Below are 18386 nucleotides of genomic sequence, written 5' to 3'. Positions count from 1 at the left end.
GAGCCCAGGCTGCAGGCGGGAGGGGTGGGACCTGGCGGTGGGAGCTGAGGTCTCAGGCGGGTCGGGTGGGGGCACTGCTGGGAAGGCCCTTTGGATCTTTGAGTTGAGACAGTAAGAGTGAAAGCAGGGGCAGCAATTTAAATGAGCTCATATGTGGAAGTTTCTTATGCCAATGCATGAAGTTCTCAATAAATAGTTAAGTGAGATATATTATTGGAACTTTACCATAGATTGACATTTTTTAGTGTCCTTACCTTTCAGAGATACAGACTGAAAGATTTATTGATGATGAAATGATATGTTTGGATTTACTCCAAAATAATAAGGGGAGGAGCATGGGAAATGGGTGGAGGAATAGAAAATTAATCAAGATTGAGTACATGGTGGTGGTGGTGGGGGGTGGTGGTCACTATATTATTCTTTCTAGTGTATATATGTTTGAAATTTTCCATAATAAAACATCTAAAAACAATATAGCTATTGGCCTTATGAGTATTCCTTTCTGGGTAATTCCTGCTTTGAAAGTGAAATGTACTTTGCTTGCAATCACCTGCATAGGAATTGCTGTGCAGGAAGCTTCCTGGAAAAGTCAGGCATCATTTGTGTGCTTCAATTTCCTCATCTGTAAAATGGGATAATAACTGCCTCACAGCATTACCATGAGGATTTCACATGTTAATGTATGGGAATGTCTAGCAGGGTGTCTGGCACCTTCAAGTGTTAGATATTGTTAGGATTAGGATTAGTTTGAGTAATTTCTCCTGATTGTAGCCCATCGTGAATACAGCTGCCAGGATAATATTTTCCCATTGCCTTTCAGACCAAATTAAACACGTTAGCTTTACATAACCTCCATAATAGTGCCTCTAATTAAAATTGTCTCACAGTTCATGTTATGCACACAGTTTGTATTTTCATCTGGTGTTCATGAATTGTCTCTGGTTTTGTGTATGTTTGGCCAATTTTTCAAGTGGATTGTAGTGGTATTTTCATTCTTAAAGAAACTGGTTTAGTTCTTAAAACACTATTCATTCAACAATGCATCTATGACTTCCAACCCCCTTTAAAAAGGACTACCTCAATTAGTGGAAATACAGTCAATTTTTAGTGATTGCAGAGTTGATACAAGAGCTACCTAGCACCTTACAAACTCATTACAATGTGTATTTATTTGATTGTTTCCTTCTGATGGCTACTTCAAAGACACTGAAAATAGCAAGTCACCTTCTGCGAGGTAAAAAAAAAATTTTTCTCTCCACTTTCCTTAAATTTAGCATTTGGTAAAGTGCTAAAGCGCTTATTTCTCTAAAATACAGTTCTAGTTTCCTCAAAGATCTGATTTGTTTTTCTTGCCTTTAATTTTTCCAAACAGTCTTTGACAGTTTTTACACTCCTGCTCCCCCTTTTTTTGGACCCCAGAACTAGATGGAGTACTCCATTAAAGATAAAGTCAATGTTAACAGAGATAGGAAGGGGGGAATTGTTTTGTAGGAATTCCAATTTTACTGTATCTAATGTTGCAATTTATTGGAGAAGTCAGTTTTGAGGAGGTAATTTAATCTTGTGCGGCTCAATTAATTTTTGCCCAGTAAGGAGTGGTGTTGAAAACCCATTAGCCTGAAGGTTATTTTTAATTTTCACAAGTCGAAGCTGATTGTAGTCTCCCACTTCTTTCATAGGGAGGTGCCAACAAGGAAGACACATCTCAGTAGATGATATGCCTTCTTACATGGGAAAGTCAGCCGTCTTCCTTCTCAGGTCTTTTTTGAAGATAAAGGCTTCTAACCAAAGCCTGCGAAATTCCATTTGTTATCTTAGTTTATTGTTTCAGGACTGGAAGAGAAAAGGAAACATATGGGTTTTGTAGTTTACAATTACTTTTTTTAAAGACCTCTGACTTTTACCTCATTACAGCAAAATATGGGGTAGCTTAAGATATTATTGTTTGATCAATTGGTTTGGTCCCTGTACCAATGAAAGTACTCCAATGAGTAGTACATTTTACAAGTGGAAAATTAGATGTTAAAAAAAACACCATACTTTTATTTATTTTGTATTTTAAATCTTTATAGTTGAAAGTATTACATATGTCCCTCTTTTCCCCCCCATTTACCCATTCTAGCTCGCCCCCGCCTCCCCCCACGCCTTCACCACACTATTGTCTGTGTCCATGGATTATGCATATATCCATATGAGTTCTTTGGTTGATCTCTTCCCACCCACCCAGACCTTCCCTCTGAGATTCAACAGTCTATGCTTAAAAAGACTATACTTTTAAATACCAGAGACACATTTTTAGGAAAGGGCTAGATACTTCTATGGTGGATATGGATGGGCTAGTGTGGAAATAGGTGACAATGAAAACTGAGATTTCAGCTGTCTTCTTAGGATGAGGAAACATTTCTGCTCCGCTCTTCATGGTTCCTAAGTTACTGGCTCATTTTAAGTATGAATGAAGTTCTTTAACAATACATGAAATAATGTCCCTAATGTGATTAATGACCTATTAGTAGTTCAAGCACTGTGATTCCTGGAGTAACACCCCTGATAGTCTCAAGTGGATAAAGCTAAAAGAATTCTAATTTGTCCCTTAAATGATACTGAGAGGCCACAAAGTTCTGGAGGTAGAATTTACATAACACATTGTATCTTAGTCTTGAAATACCTTGAAATTGTTAAATGTAGGGAAAATATATAAAGCATTTTAATTTGTGAATAAAATTTAGTCTTTGTTTCATATTTAATTTTTAGCAGAGAAAGTATTCCAATAGCTAATTATTCTTGAAATATATTTAATTTTCTTAAATCTTTACCTAATCCTTAAATCTGGTCTTCTTATTTCAATCAAGTGCCTTAATCTGTTCAAGTCATATATGAGAACATTTTAAAGTCTAACCTTAATAAAAACACTTTTAAGAGATGGCATAGTAAACCTACTGTAGCAGAATGCATTCTAAGACGAAGGGAGGTAATGAATTCTAGTAAAGGGAGGTAATGAATTCTAGATTAAGGGAGGTAATGAATTCTAGTAAACAGTTGGTATAATTTTGACAGTGTTCATGTAATACTGCAATTTGTCTTCAAAGCTCTACTCTCCCATTGTGGGTATATCTGTTTATTCCTTTTACAGTGGGTCCTTATAATCTTCACATGAAAATTCAAAGTTTCCCCCCCAAATCAGAAAATACTCTCTTTTCCTAATCCAGACACGTCTTTCAGATAGTTTTGTAACGTGATCCTTTTCTTCCTGATCAACTTACTGAAAAAGTGGACTCTTATTCATCAATCTCTATGCCCTGCCATCAGTCTCTTACCTCCTGTGCTCTCCTAAAGCTGTCCTGTCTTTCCTGGTATGTGGACATTCTCTGTTTGCCCTCTTATCCACTCTACCTTCTCCACTTGACAATGTGCCCTGGAAGGCTGACCCTTATGAACTTCATCAGCTGGATTTGCCACATTCCTTGCCCTCTGACTTGTTTGTGGCTGGGTTTGGTCAAGGGGAACACCAGCAGGAGGTTGGAGAGGGGATGGGTGAGGTCAGGGTCCACATTCTCCCTGCTGTCTCATGCAGGATTGTAGGTTGGGATTAGCAAGTTCCTACAGCAAAGCTCTTGAAGTCCACTGCATGTCCCTCAGCTTCCCCACAGCTATAGCCCTCTCTGGATTTCATAATCATCACCTCTTTGCCCTTCAGGCCTAAGGGTGGTAATGGTGCCCTCCTGATGCTAGCCTGGGGTTGCCTCCCCTTCCCTTGTTGGTTCCCTTATGTCTGCCCACATTTTTACAAGTAGCTCCTTTACTAAACTATTCCTTGTTCTCATCTTTATGCCATTGTTTCCTGTTGGTACCTTGACTGATATTAGCAAAAATGAACTCTAAAGCATTTAACATGGAAGACTAAGTCTAGCTTGTTTAACACCAATGTTGCCCACCACTTAGTTGTCATGCAATGAGCAATTATCTGGATAGAACTGCACCCCACCTCTATCCATTTTCCACCAGGCGGCACCACACCCAAGTTCCACTGCCTTCAGAATTGATGGCAGACAGAGGGACTCCTCATGGGACCTGTACTAGCCATGTCCTGGGCAGCTCTCTATCTCAACTTGTGTAAACTGCTGGCTCCCCAAGTCCTAACTTTCTGATGTTGAGCAGTCTGTTTAGTTATCTGGTTGACAAGACTTCTTGAAAACCTGACCTATAAAACTACAAAATAGCAGATCACCTGGGCCCTGGCATGCCTCTCCATGGATGATGGAGAGTGTGGGGAAGGAATAGTGCCTTTCTCTTCTCTTTCTTGCAGATTCTGGCCTTGGAGCTTTGACCTTTTCAATAAAACTTTATCCTGTGTCATGTGATGATGTGGTATTCAGGAGGGACATACCAGGCAGGGGAGGTTGCTTGTGAAAATGCATGTCATTTACAGATGCACACTGAAATTTATAATCTGTATTTGCGCACAAGTTAATTATTTTCACTTACAAGTTGTTCTTTGTTGTAGTATTTGCTGTAGTATTTTCATCATTCCTTTTATGCTTCATGAACTACTGTTGAGTCATCAATTCATATTTGTGGATTGGTACTTTAATGCAAAATACAAGTTAAAAAAACCTGAGCAATGACTTAATATATATTAAATAAAAATGCTTCCCCTGACAAAGAAAATGTACCTGTTTCCAGAGCACTATCCAAGGCAGACTGACTCAAATTAAAGTGCAAGCAGAATCTTTAGAAACATGAGGTGAATTACCCATAAACATTTTCTTTAAAAATAAAAATTCATCCTACATTGTATATTTGTGAAATATGTGTTATCAAAATAGTTTCACTGATTGTTTTTCTTCTAACTCCACCTACCAGTAAAAGCGATTGGGTGCCACTCATTAATGGCAGCGGACTCCCATACTCTTTGAGTATGTTTTTCAGAATACTTATCCTGGGTTCTTCTGGAAAGTACCTTGTCTGAGCAAGCATTGCCCCTGTCTGTGTACTACCTCCCACCTGATCCACTTTTAAATGTAGCAAGTCTAATTTTACCTGTTTTACATAATAGCTTTCTGGTAAATTTCATTAGAAGGGAGGGTTTTGAGTTTCAAAAAGTTTGAAAGCCAGTGGATAATCTCTAAGGGAACTTTATCTCTGAAAATTTGATTACATTATAATTTCCCAAAGCATTCATTGTCAGAAACATTCACTGACAAATACACGATGCTATTAAACATTTCTGATGAACATGCATGCTTATGATTCTAGGCAAATAAAATGACATACATTATCTTCTTTAATCATTAGAATCCACTATCATGGTATTCCACACAGCATTGCCTTTTTCCTCATTATTTATTTATTTATTTATTAAAAATCTTTATTGTTGAAAGTATTACATATGTTCCTTTTCTTGATCAAAAAATATTTCACAGCAAAAGAAATGTGGCAATGGGCCACTGCTTACGGATTCCCTGGTCTTACCATGTTCACCTCCAGCTGGAGGTAGACTTGACGGACCAGTGGAATGGCCTTTGGAAGACTCAGTTACAGCACCAGCTAGGTGGCAATACCTGGCAAGGGCTGAGGCAAGATTCTCCACAAGGCTGTATGTGCTCTGAATCAGCATCCGGTATGTGGTGCTGTTTCTTCCATAGCCAGGATTCATTGGTCTAGGAATCAAGGAGTGGAAATGATTATTATCCTATTATTATTCTAATGACCCACCAGCAACATTTTTGCTTCCTGTTCCCATGACCTTATGCTCTGCTGGCCTAAAGGTTCCAGAGGGAGAGATGCCTCTATCAGGAGACAAAAATAATCCCATTGGACTGGAAGTTAAGACTGCCACTTGACCACTTTGGCTTTCTCATGCTCCTAAGTCTACAGGTAAAGAATGGAGTTATGGTGTTGGCTAGGGTGACTGATCCTGACCCTTAAGGGGAAATGAGGCTACTGCTCTACAATGGAGGTAAAGAAGAGTATATCTGGTATACAGGAGACCCCTTAGGGCTTCTCTTAGTATTACCATGCCCTGTGATTAAGATGAAAGGAAAATTACAACAACCCAATTCAGGCAAGACTCCTAATGGCCCAGAGCCTTCAGGAATGAAGGTTTAGGTCACCCCACCAGGTAAAGAATCACAACCAGCTGAGGTGCTTGCTGAAGGCCAAAGGAATACAGAATGGGTAGTGGAAGAAAGTAGTTATAAATACTATGACCACTAACCAGTTACAGAAACAAAGACTGTAATTGTCATGGGTATTTTCTCCTTATTTTGTTATGAATACATGTGTGTTTTCTTTTTTTAATTTTAATTAATTAATTAATTTTTTAAATTTAAATTCTTTATTGTGTAAAGTATTACATAAGTCTCCTTTTCCCTCCATTGACCTCTCCCCAGCCGCTCCCACCCCCCAGGACATGCCCTCACACCCGTACTGTCTGTGTCCATTGGTTATGCTCATATACATGCATACAAGTCCTTTAGTTAATTTCTCACCCCCACCCCCTTCCTCTGCCTTCCCTCTTAGGTTGGTCATGTGTGTTTTCAATAACATAAAATGTATTGACTTTATGTCATAGTATTTACATATTGTTAAGTTTACATTAGAGTATTTAAGTTACAGGATAACAAAGAGAAGATTAAGCATCACTCAAAGACTAACTTCTGGGGAGGGGTTAGTGCATTTTCAGTTGGACAAAGGATGGTTTTGAATCATGTTGGGCGGAATTTTGACTGTGTTATTTTCTTGATTTGGAGTTGAAGTATGGTTTAAGGAGGTGTATGCAGGTGACAAGTTGACAAGGGATGAACTTGTGATGGTTGATTTTATGTGACACCTTGACTAGGTCACAGGCTGCCCAGATATTTTGGGAAACATTATTTCTGAGTGTGCCTGTGAGGGTGTTCTGGATGACATTAGTATTTGAACCAGTGGACTGGGTAAAGAAGATTGCCCTCCCATAAGTGCCCAAATAGAACAAAAAGACAGAAGAAAATGGAATTCACTTTCTATGCCTGACTGTTGAGCTGAAATATCATCTTTCACCCTCGGACTCACTTTGCGAGTTACACCATCGCTCCCTTGGTTCTCAGGCCTTCAGTGTTGGCTTGGAACTATATGACTGGCTTTCCTGTGTCTCCATTTTGCAGAAGGCAGATTGTGGATGTCTCAGTCTCCATAATCATGTGAGCCAATTCCTCAGAACAAATCTCTATGTGTTAAGCACATATCCTATCAATTCTGTTTCTCTGGAGAACCCTGACACATACAATGGTGTTATTTTGTTTTACAGATGAGGACATTGAGGCTCAAAGGGCCAAGGTAACTGATCTAATGTCTTGTGACTAAGTAGAGAGCATGCAGGCCCAGGTGTAGACCAGTTCTATGATTCCACTGCCTACTCACTGTGCCCCAATACATTACACGACCTCAGCTGTGTTATGCACTCAAGAACCTGGTGGGTTGATGAAGTTTATCACTAGAAGCTTTCCATCATTCCCTGCATATCTCTCCTCTTGCCCCCTTCCCCCATTCCCCAGTGCCTTTGCAATAATTGCTAATTCATTTAGTGTTTTCCTCTTGACAAGTTATCTACTAAGGTATATAGCAATAACTACAGTGTGAGATGATTTGGCATAGCACCTACCAGGGCTATTTATATTTCACTAGGCAACTCTTGAAGAGGTTTTAATAGAGGATTCCCAAGTTGTGGAGAATATATTGTGGGAATAGGAGGTCTTTTCTGTTGCCTGCTCACCTCAGACTCAGTTGTACTTTACCTACTAGTGTCATAAGATGTTCTCATGATTTGTTCTACTGTCCATAGCATCTATTGAACTGTTCTGGTAAGCATTCAATTAATAGGTAGAGCATGATGATGAAAGAGTAAGTCAATCAATAGAAACTATTCTTGTAGCTATGATTATTCCTGATTCTAGTACTATAGATGACATAATTTGCTCCTTTTTTGGTAGATGAAGTTATTTTATCTTTTCCACATTTTTATTAGGATATAATTGTCACATATCACTGTATAAATTTAAGGTGTATGTACAGCATTATGGTTTGACTTACATATATTGTGAAATGATGAACACAAGTTCAATTAGTATCCATCATCTCATACAAATTTAATGAGAAGAAAAATTAAAAAAGGAAAAAATTCCTTATGATAAATCTCTTAGGATTTATTCTTCTACCAACTTTCATATCTATCATTCAGCTCTGTTAACTATAATCATCATGCTGTACATAACATCGCTAGTACTTATTTATCTTATAACTAGGAGTTTGTACCTTTTGACCACCTTCCTCTAATTTATCCTCTCTCCCCCACCCCCATCTCTGCCTCTGGAAACCACAAATCTGATTTTTCTTCCATGAGTTTGGTGGGGTTTTTTGTTGTTGTTATTTTGTTTTTAGATTCCACACATGTGTGAGATCATGCAGTATTTGTCTTTCTCTTTCTGGCATTTCATTTAGCATAATGTCCTCAAGGTCCACCCCTGTTGTTGCAAAAGGTAGGATTTCCTTTCTTTATATAGCTAAATAATATATATATATATCCATTCATCCATTGATGGACACTTGGATTGTTTCTCTGTTTCTCTGTCTTGGCTATTATAAATAATGCTATTATGAACATGGGGGTGCAGATATCTTTTTGGGTTAGAGTTTTTATTTTGTTTGGATATATTCTCAATAGGAGAATTGCTAGATTATTATAGTTTTATTTTTAATTTTTTTGAGGATCCTTCATACTGTTTCCCATAATGACTGTACCAGTTTACAGTCCCACTAACAGTACACAAGCATTCCCATTCCTCCATATCCTTGCCAACACTTGTTATCTCTTGTCATTTTTATGCCCATTGTAACAGGTATGAAGTAATATCTCTTTGTGATTTCAATTTGCATTTCCCTATGACTAATGATAAGCATCTTTTCATGTACCTATTGTCTATTTATATATCTTCTTTGGAAAATGCTTATTTAGGTTATTTTAGAATGTTTTCATAGAAAAAGAAAATATAAGATTGAAGAAAGAAGGAAAGGGAAAGTGTATGGTAGAACAGACTTTGGAGAGAGAAAATGGACTAAAATTAAAAAGCTGAGTCAAAATCACCATGTTATCAAATCATACTCCTGTCATTAGGAGTGAGCCGCTATGAGATTAGGCCAGAGTGTTCTAGTAGGTTTGGCTTTGCTCTGAGTTACCCTGGTAATTTATAGGAGAGTTGCTAGGACAATCCCCTCTTTGGGACCTAGATCCTCTAAACAAATGATATACTGATATGAGGCCATTTTTTTTCTTTCAACTATTAGACCCTCTGAAAATAGTTGATGTCATGGCATCGATACAAAGCTGACTGATACAAGTTTATTAAAACTTAGCAGCTGAATTAAGTATTCAAGATATGTTTAAAATACAGATTTTGAAGGACCAATGGGCTATTCTTGGTAGGCAGCCTACTCCTGAATGCCTGGCCATGCTTGATTTGGCAGCCTTCTCATTTAAACTTGACTATGCTCAAGAAGAGTCAGACTACTCACAGGACTCCATAAATGTTAGAGCCCAATGGTCATAGGTCCAGGGTTCAAGGATATTGTAAGACAACAGGGAAGGTCTTTATTCTAGTTTCTTTGTTGCCAGTGTCCTTTGGAACCCACTGGCAGAATCACTGCTCCTCCCTTGATTGGACAAGGAAGGGCTCATTTTTGTTGTGAAAACTTAGGTTATTGGAACAATTCTACCTCCTCTTCTCTGGAAGCAGTAGGGGCTCTTGCTCTGCATGGAGTGGTGAGGCTTTGTAAACTTGAACCTGCCTCTTTGCCTATGGAACCTTCCCCTTCTTCCCTCCTGGAGATGCGCAAGGAACTGGCTTGGGCCATATCCAGACATGGAGAGATAAACTCCATATTAGAGTTCTGCTTCTAATTTCACCTTCAGTGACAAGCACTTAATTATATGATTCTACTGAGTGTTAGGAACATAAAAAGGAGTAAAAGGTATTTCTCTACAATTTAAGACTATCTAAAACTGATAATATTCCTCAAGGCATTTTCTTATTATTACTCATTCAACAAGCTTTAATTGACTACTGACCACTTGTCAGGCACTGTTCTAAGCATTTGGTGCAAAAGTAAAAGACAGAAACTCTCTGTCCTCTCAGAAACTCCATTCTAGAGAAATAATAACTCTAGATTCTATTTTAAGATATAAGAGCCCACTAATTAGTATTTTGGAAGGCTTTTTCTCTATGTGAGTCGGAGATGTTAAGATCAGCAAAGAGGGTGATAGTTTATGTGATGTGATGTCATTGTAACTGGAAATCATATCCTACTGGTTGATGTTTAATAGTTTGTTAAAAAGTGGTACATGTCATGGAAAAAATAGAGCAAATGGATGAGGTATCACAAATGTGAGGTTGGGAGAATACGGGCATATTACAGTTTTAAGTGGGATGGCCAGGATAGGCCTTAGAGAAAAGATGACAACTGAACAAAGCTTATTGTCACCACCATCATAACTCATCTTCTAATTGCTTTTCGTGCATATATTTCTTAAATATCCCAACAGGTGTGATCACTGAAGCTTAAAGAAGTTAGTTATTTACCCAGTATCACACAGCTATTTAGTAGAGGTGTGATACTGTTTAGTAGAATTTAAACTCAGGACTATATGAGTAAGGGCCATGTTACACTCTGTATTGTGTCTGAAAACAGTGGTTTACAAACTGTGATTGGAGTTTGTACTAAAATTTGATTTGACACTAATTTTTTAAAGCATCTATTATTACCCATATTTTAAAAGCTATATTTAAAAACATGTACGCAAATATACTATAATCCACATATTAACATATTGGAGCATCTCCACCTGTTAAAATGTGGGGTAGGCACTTTTTGCATATGTGCAAACATTTTCTACCTCGGTGCATATATTTGGACATTGTATAAATGTTTCATTGCCTAGGAATGTTTAAATTTTGCATTATTTAAAAGAAACTCAGGTCTTAGCATGTCTGTTCAACATAAAATTTTTAAAGAGCTCATGTGTAGTACAGGGTAGACTCAGGAACATCTGCTGGTTACATGTTCTCATCCTGGTAGAATTGTCGACAGCTCATTCACAAGGGAATCCATAACATGTTTATATAATGTCATGAAAGGTAATTCTAGTACTATTTGTTAGGTTTAGATGCTTTTTGAGAAAAGCTGAAATATAGTTAGTGACTGACCTTGATTTTATTTTGAGCTCTGAATTACTTAATTAAAGAATATCCTGAGACTACAGGGAATTTTGTGTATTTTTGCAACCTTCTATTTGAAATTACTTATATAGATCAGGCTTCCTTTTTTTTAATACAACTAAATCAGTTCAGAATATTGGAATAAATTTAATACTGAGACTGACATGGCTGGAAGAGTCTCATTATGCTTGTTTTTAAAGTTATAAATAAGTATATTTTATAGTAACTAAATATGTTTTTAGTTATAATGCACATGTTAAAATAGACTATAGTGCGTCGGCCTGCGTACTGAAAGGTTCCAGGTTCGATTCTGGTCAAGGGCATGTACCTGGGTTGCGGGCACATCCCCAGTAGGAGATGTGCAGGAGGCAGCTGATCAATGTTTCTCTCTCATCGATGTTTCTAACTCTCTATCTCTCTCCCTTCCTCTCTGTAAGAAATCAATAAAATATATTTTAAAAAAATAGACTATAGGCAATATATTTATATGAATAATATAACACTTTCATCAATTTACATATTGATTAATTTTTTAAAAATCAGCAAGAGAGGGGAAAAGGTTGACATCCATTGATATAAACATGGAATTAGATTCTAAAATGCCAAGGAATTAAGCAATAACATAGATTGTGCCCATGGTTGCCCTAAATGAAACTATTGCTCCTTTTGTGAATATAAATAGTCTAATAACCCAAATAATTTGTGTTTTCTTTCACCTATTTTAATGTATATAATTGTACCATTCTATTAAGGAAGTAGAATGGTACAAAAACCTTCACAATTTTATCAGGTTAAACAGGTTCAAGTTTACAAAGCCTCACCACTCACCACAATTTTATCAGCCATTGACTTTAGGTGATTGAACTTGGAGGACGGTTATTGCTGGGGTGTTGGGGCTAAAGAGACAATTCACTGGAGTTTAAGATTGCTACTGCTTTGTCCACAGGCTTCGAAATTGTACACCTCACCCCTCAACTCACTTGCAGAATTACACCTCAAGTTCACCTTGTTATGTAGGCAGAATACAAGTTGTTTTCTGCCAGTGATATGAGAATTGGATATTCATAGTTTCATTTCCATAATTATTACTTTGGCCACTAGAACGGAATTGTCTTCAGTGGTTGATTAATACATTGAAAATTGTTTCATTTAGGTGGAAACCATGTCTTAATGTGAAAAATTTAAGACATAAAATATTAACCCAAAACTTATTTTGTGCTGAACTGGTAGAATTGTTGAAATGGATATGAAGTAATAAGAAAACAAAAATTGCCTGCCCTGTTCCCAGTAGAAAAATAGACAAGGGTATATATGAGTACATCTCAAAAGAAGAAATATCAATGAAAAGAAACACATGAAAGAGGTTAAACCTCACTAATGATAAAAGAAATGCAAATTTAAAAATCATAATATCTCTTGCCTATCAAGATTCACTAACATGTGAGGCAGTGGACATTCTTAGGACACTTCTTGTGGACATGTGAATTAATAGCATTTATGGAAGTTCATATGACCATATACATAAAAATATAAACATTTACATACTCCTTGACTTGGAAATTACATTTCTAGAAATGTATCTTAAGGATATAATCACAAATATCTGAACATATCATCTATTTTATTTTTTTTGGTATAATATTTTTTATAATCTTGGAGTGAAGAAGAGAGAAATAAAGTAATCCTATATAATAAAAGCCTAATATGCAAATCGACCGAATTGAGGAATGACCCGGTGGAACGACTGGTTGCTATGATGCACATTGACCACCAGGGGGCAGATGCCCAATGCAGGAGCTTCCCCCAGCCCACAGGCCCCAGGCCAGCCAACGCAGGTGCCAGTGGGGGCCCCCTGATTGTCCCGCCAGTTGCCCCACAGATTGGCCCTGATTGCCTGCCAGGCCTAGGGACCCTACCTGTGCATGAATTTCATGCACCGGGCCTCTAGTGTTTAATAATGGGAGAAAGATAAAATAAATCAAGTTAGATCCATAAAGTGAAATTTTATATTCTTACAAAATCATGTTTGAGAAATTGTTCATGATAAATTAAAAGAGATCACAGAAAAAATTAAGATATAAGCAGCATGATACTCATATATAATCTATGCATATGTATATTGTTTTGTATGTATTTAGTAAAAGAATTGGAGCAATGTTCACTAAAGTATTTTGTGTTATTGCATGATTTCTTATTTTTGCTTATTTGTACTTTACAAATTTTCTATAACAAATAAGCAATGTTGTGGACATTCTTAGGACACTTCTTGTGGACATGTGAATTAATAGCATTTATGGAAGTTCATATGACCATATACATAAAAATATAAACATTTGCATACTCCTTGACTTGGAAATTACATTTCTAGAAATGTATCTTAAGGATATAATCACAAATATCTGAACATATCATCTATTTTATTTTTTTTGGTATAATATTTTTTATAATCTTGGAGTGAAGAAGAGAGAAATAAAGTAATCCTATATAATAAAAGCCTAATATGCAAATTTTCTATAACAAATAAGCAATGTTATCTTTTACTCTTAATAGAAAATTTCAAATTATACAAAAATAGAGAGAATAGGACACTAAACCTTCACTTAACTATCATTCATTTCAACTATCAACCAAACCCCTTTAAAAACCTTTTTTTTTAAAAATTCAATTACGCACAAACCATTGTGCTCAAACCTCCTGGAGCTGCATATTAATTGTAATTCTTCATAAAGAATTTCTCATCTCTTCCCTTGAAAAATATTTTGTTTCCATTGCCCGAATCCGGTTTTCAAAACATTGGATTAGTCACCCAAAATTTTTGTAAGAGAAAGCTAAAAGCATTTCAGTGTTGTTAATGAAAACAGTAAATCAATAATGTGATTTATTATTTTTTTATCAAAGTAAAAAACACATCTTTGTTTTCTGGCAGTTTATCATTGTTTCTTGAATATACAAACAAGAAGTTTTTTGTATAAATGACGTTTGAACAATGACAACTAAAAGGCAAAGTGGCCAGTTGTGTGTGGTCCTTGCTATCTCTTTCTTCATCTAGTTTAGGGATTACTCGGAATTTAGGAAAGCACATTTAAGGAAAAGAGTCTATACTCTATACACTCTGCAGTAAGTTTTGAGAGCACCTTCACTCTTGAATTCGGTATCTCAAATACAGAACGTGCTATGCAAGCAAATGATTTTAAGAAGTGTCTAGGTCAGTGGTTCTCAACCTTGGCTGCACATTAGAATCACCTGAGAATCTTTTTAAAATCCTGATTTCTGGGCCTCATCCTCCGGAAATTCTGTTTCTTTGTTATGGGGTGGGGCCACAACATTAGTAACAAAGAAACAGAATTTCTGGAGGATGAGGCCCAGAAATCAGGATTTTAAAAAGATTCCCAGGTGATTCTAATGTGCAGCCAAGGTTGAGAACCACTGTCCTAGAGGAACAGTCAGGTGATTAACTTAACCATGAAATTGTTTGGTTGTTTTTTTTTCATTTAAAAAATCCCTCAAATATCATAAATAATATTGGATATCACTTCAAAGAGTTAGTGAGTAATTAACTGTAAATACTGAAGTGGGAGGAGTGATGTGAGAAGTTAAGAGCCATGTTTGTGCCAAAGGATTAGGTGCTTACATGTTTTTAAAAAAAGACTCCAATGAGTTTAAATATTTTCCCCACTAAAAAATAAGACACAAAGAGGTGCAACAACCACCATCTAGTATATTTATAACTGAAAACCTCTCCTCCAGACTTCTCAACCTCTAAAGGCACATTTTTACACCGTGTGTTAGGAGTGTATGTGTTTTGACAGACCTACCCCTCTAGTGAACTTTAGTGTGTTGTGTTTTTTTAAATTCTGGATAAGTTAGTTTTGGAAAAATGGAAAGTTGTTGTTTTTTTATTTCCATAAGGCCCAATACTGTGGTTCCAATGCACTCGGTATAACTGGACCATAAAAATCATAAATATCTGACAACATGATATAAACATAATAAATATCCTGCCTTCACATGGCAAATTGTCAATATCTATTGACATTTGTTCTTATGGCATCTATTAAGGCCACACCATATTTATTAACTCTGGTTTGATTACACTGCTCCATTAACTTGCTAATTCCATTAGAGCTTAAGAGGGATTTTAGCTGCTGGATTTAGTTTAAATTTTATGCACAAGCCCAGAAGTCCTTGGGCAGTAAACACATTTCATATATATCAAACAAATAATTAACAAATAAAAACTACTTTAGAGAAGCAGAAAACAAGAGAATCAGGATCAGATAACTTTTTAATAAGACAATCTGAGAAATTGCTCATCAAGAGTATATTCATAAACTGTGTCATGTGTATTCATATGCTTGTTAGTAACACACTGTGGAGTAGAAATATCCATACCATAGGGAAACATTAGTTCTGTCAGAAAATAGATGTTAAGCCCATGTAGCATGAAAGGAACGAAAGAAGCTTGTATGGGGGTAAGAGGCTGAGTAAATTTGTTTCTGAACTAGTTTCAAACATGACATTCAGATACTCAATGACTAAAATGTTTCCCTTCTGATAAATCCCACAAAAGTTTCCAAAAAGACCAGTCAAGAGAGAATATATTGGCTAAAGGCATCTCTGGTCTGTAGTTAATCTCACTTGCAAAATATATAGAATAATAGTCTGTGTTATGTTAGCTACTATCTATTAGCAAGTCAAAAACTACATTTGGGTTTGACCTTTCAGTTCTCAGCTCGCTAATTTGTTTAATTTATTGTCCTCTCTAAAGGCACTTAGAATATATAAAAAAAATGTTTTAAAAGCCTTGAAAAACAAATGAGTAAACACATGTTCTACTTATCATTTTGTCAGACTGAACAAAGCTCTTTGGATGTGCTCAACAGCTCTTGGATGAAGACAAACACAATCCGTTTAAATAAATGAATGATTTTATTGGGATCAGAAAGTTTCAGCAGAAGCTATTAATTTTTATGAGCATTAACTGACAAAAATCTATCCATTTGACATAACCTAGTATCTGTAACACACTCCGTCCATGTTAACATCAGGAATAGTGAATCAGGCAATTCAGATAAAAATTGTAGCATATGGTAGAATCTCTACAATGGTGGGAAGATACGCTAAAAATTATGTTTGTAAATTTCTGAAATGATTTCCAGAAATGCATTACAGGCTAAGTGCTTTATGCAGACTGTATTGTTAGCAGGTGTTGCGAGTACTTTATTTCTTACACACAATGCTGACATTTTACTCCTTTATACTCTTTAAGGGAACAAGCAGCATAATTGGAATTCCTTTGAGGATGATTTGTTAGTTATTTTGGACCTTTGCAGGGAGTAAATGGTAAATAAGAGCTGAGTTTTTGGACATTAGTGTCTATTGGTTGAGCAGATTATGCTGTAAATTTTAAAAAGGAAGGGCAATTTAGGCAATGATACTAACAGCTGTACGGTTATTGTGTAATAGTGGCCCACCTGGGCTGAGTTGTGAATTGCAGAACAACGCTGAATGCTTTCAATTCCGTGATGTATTATGCTACACGGGAAGCTCTCCGCTAAGCAGACTGTAGAGCTACTGTCAGACCATCCCTCTGCCAAATTACTACTGCACTGAAAAATGACTACAGTGATATCACTTGGTGAGATCATCGCAGTCCACTTCTCTTAATGTTTCCATCATTTCTGATCCCAATTTTACATCTCAGTAATTTATTTTTGGTGATGAAGTGTTTTTTTCCACCTTTACTTTGGTAGAGCTTGTATTAGAAAATGTACTCAGCTCTTTGAGAATAAAATAACATGAAGTTGTCTCCCTCCTTCATCAAGAAGAGTGTAATAGGTGAACAATATCTAGGCAATGACTCACAAGCTACAAGCTATGATTTATATATATAACAAGCAATTTTTTTAACTTAAAAAATTGATTTTTAGACACAGGAAAGAGAGAGAAGAAAGAGAGAGAGTGAGAAAGAAAGAAATATTCCCCTATGCACCCGCCTGGACCAGGGATCGAACCTGCAGCCTGGGTATGAGCCTGGACTGGGAATAGAACCCGCCACCTGTTAGACTCTCCAACCATCTGAGCCACATTGGCCAGGGCATAATGTGCAATTATTTTAAACATAGAGGAATGTTCCTAAAAGTTGGTTAAACTGAGCAAAAGGAAGTCTCTTTGCACTTAAGAATTTATTACAAAATGATGTGATTCATTAGTTTACTACAACTTAAAAGGAGAAGAAAACAATATTTTCTACATCTCCATCAGGATCCCAACTCTGCGTTCCTTTAATTTTCCTCTATACGTCCTAGTGGTAAAGATAATGGATGCTTCTAGAAACATGAGTTCTTAGAAAAAGGAGTTGAGACATAGGGAAACCATGTGGTCTTGCTGTGAATCATCACAAATAGGAGCCAAAGAAAAGTTGGGCATTCTACCAAGCATTGTTTTCTTTCCAGGTTTTGTTAAGTCTGGCCGAGTTTTACAAACACTTCAAGGGAAGTGCAGAGTTCTGCATCTTTTTCCTAGATCTTTCATATGGCCCTGAGAAGCCACTTAGGCTCACAGATGTGTTTGAGATGGGTTTTGAACCACCTTTCCAAATATATCAGAAAAAAAGATGTTTGTTTGGATGTTTTCTCTTCACACACACTCAGATAAAAGCACGGGAACTGTTATTATATTTTGATGTAAGGAATAATTCAAATTTTTAATAAAGCCAAATGGCTGCCTGGATAAATCAGTTAATCAGTGTTCTCTTTCCTTATTTTCTTTCAGTAATGTGGTTTCCATTAGACATTTCAATTCTGTCTCATTGCTGGTAAGCATCTGTTTTAAAATACAGTTAAAAATTGGCACTCTTGGTCCAATTCCAAGGGGCAAAATCATCAAGAATAAGTAATCCCACAGCCTTCAGAGAACCTTCTAAACCATGAAAAAAAAGTATTAAGTACTAAACTTTGAATAAAAGAGCCATAAATGAGTCTGGAAGCCTCATTTACATTGTAATGTGCATACCAGCATGATGTCATTATCAATTAGTGTGAGTATTTTCTAACAGCCAAGTATGTAGTCATTTAGTTTATGGTATGATTGCAGTGTGTGTGTGTGTGTGTGTGTGTGTGTGTGTGTGTGTGTTAATAT

The sequence above is a fragment of the Myotis brandtii genome, unplaced genomic scaffold, assembly GCF_000412655.1.
Source record: "Myotis brandtii unplaced genomic scaffold, ASM41265v1 scaffold196, whole genome shotgun sequence".
NCBI classification, from domain to species: Eukaryota; Metazoa; Chordata; class Mammalia; order Chiroptera; family Vespertilionidae; genus Myotis; species Myotis brandtii.
The sequence above is the reverse complement of the archived record's forward strand: the minus strand, read 5'-3'. Positions refer to the sequence as shown.